Below are 2,090 nucleotides of genomic sequence, written 5' to 3' on the forward strand. Positions count from 1 at the left end.
TGTGTGTGTGTGTGTGTATATATGTGTGTGTATATATATGTATAAAATCTCAAGATGTTTAATAGTGTTGTTTAGGTCTTCTATATGCTTGCTGAATTTCTCTCTACTTGTGTTATTATGAAAGGGGTTTTGAAACTTCTAACTATAATTGTGGGTGTATCTATTTCTTCTTGAAGGATTTTCAGTTTTTGTTCATATATTTTGAAGCTCTGTTATTAAGTGCATAAATGTGTAGAATTATGTCCTCTTGATAAATTGGCCCCTTTATCATTATGAAATGACCTTCTCTTTCCACAGTAATATTATTTGCTTTGAAATATTCTTTATATAGTCATATAGCTGCTCTAGCTTTCTTTTTTTTGAGGCGGAGTTTTGCTCTTGTTGCCCAGGTTGGAGTGCAATGGCGCAATCTCCGCTCACCGCAATCTCTGCCTCCCGGGTTCAAGTGATTCTCCTGCCTCACACTCCCAAGCTGCTGGGATTACACGCATGCGCTACCACACCTGGCTATTTTTGTATTTTTAGTAGAGACGGGATTTCTCCATGTTGGTCAGGCTGGTCTCGAACTCCCGACCTCAGGTGATCCGCCTGCCTCAGCCTCCCAAAGTGTTGGGATTACAAGCGTGAGCCACCGTGCCCGGTCAAGTTTGTCTTTCATATTGCTATTTGTTTTATATTTATCTGTTCTTTGTTTCATTTTTCTTCATTTTCTGCCTTATTTTGGATTAAGCATTACTATCCCATTTTATGTCCTTTGTTCCCTTATTAGTTATAACTCCTGTTTTTCCTTTTAATGGTTATTTTATTTTAGGATTAAAGTATGTATCTTTTTTTTTCTGTTAAACAAATAATGCTTTATTAATACAAATACCCACAAACTCTAAAGCACTAAGAAATTTAAAATATCTATGTCAGAACAAACAGGTGGCAATTCAACATCCAGGGTCAACGGAATGCTTGAAGGAGACTGCAACAGATTGGATTCCCATGGTAGAGAGGGCATCTTCACAGGTGAAGGGGGGTCTAGCTGAAACAGCTTTTCAAGCTGTCTCTCCTCATCAAGGATCATGAGAGGCACTCCACTCAAGGGGAGATGTGGAATCTGGTGCTCTTCAGGCAGGTCAAAACTCTCAAAGCCTAGAGAACTGAAGGGGAATAATTTTTCTATTTCGGGATAGGCATCATCTGAGGCAGGAACAGAGCTTTTTGCTTTAACAGTCTTCTCAGTCATCTTTTTGGCATAAAAGATTGGCTGTTTTTCTTTGAGGGGTCCATTGGTCTTTACTGACTTTTCTGTAGCTCTGTTGACAGTTCCCAAAGCCTTCCTGGTAGCTTTAGGTAAGGCTGGTAGAACATTGAATGTTTTGCCAAAACGTGGTGTTGAAACTTAAGATCTCCCATCTAAGGCTGTGATTGAAGGTCCAGACCCCAGCTTCAGCCCATCCTTTGCAGCCACAAGGGGACCTGGTTCTCCATTTTCCTTATCAACATAGATCAGAGTAGCCATTCTGGATTATTGCTGCTCTCAACCAGATTTAAGTATATATCTTTAATTTATTACAGTCTATCTTCATTTGAATTATACCACATCACTTATAGAATACTTACACTTATAGGATATATCTTACAATAGTATACTTCCATGTCTCTAATGCTAGCTTTTATAATACTGTTGTCATATATTTTACTGATACATTAGATATAAACCCACAATAAGTTATTACTATTTTTGTTTAAAGTTGTTAACTTTTAGAGATTTAAATTATTAAAAAATCAAAATATGTTTACTTCTGTTGTTACTATTTCAAGTGCTCTTCATTTCTTAGTAATTTCCAGAAATCCAGAATAACTTTTCTATATCTGAAGGGCTTCCTTGAATGTTTCTTGTTGTATGAGTCAACTGGTTATGAATTTTTCAGCTTTTTTTTCAGTCTGAAAAAATCTTTATATAGCTTTATATATCTTTGATCTTTATGTATCTTTGATTTTGAAGGATATTTGTGCTAGGTAAAGAATTTTAGGTTGACAAATTTTTTTATTCAGTACGTTATAGATATTGCTCTACTTCTTGCTTGTAATTTTTTTTTTTT

At 35.9% G+C, this 2,090-nt stretch overlaps 1 protein-coding gene and 1 pseudogene across 2 annotated transcripts in view; one reads left to right on the top strand and one right to left on the bottom strand.

The window, feature by feature from the left end:
• LOC105536987 (serine/threonine-protein kinase Sgk3) overlaps positions 1 to 2,090 on the top strand; it is a 159,926-nt gene that overhangs the window by 63,189 nt on the left and 94,647 nt on the right. The gene's annotated exons all lie outside the window — the stretch shown is intronic.
• LOC105536990 lies at positions 846 to 1,507 on the bottom strand (annotated as a pseudogene).

This window comes from Mandrillus leucophaeus, unplaced genomic scaffold, assembly GCF_000951045.1.
Source record: "Mandrillus leucophaeus isolate KB7577 unplaced genomic scaffold, Mleu.le_1.0 Scaffold167, whole genome shotgun sequence".
Taxonomy (NCBI): Eukaryota; Metazoa; Chordata; class Mammalia; order Primates; family Cercopithecidae; genus Mandrillus; species Mandrillus leucophaeus.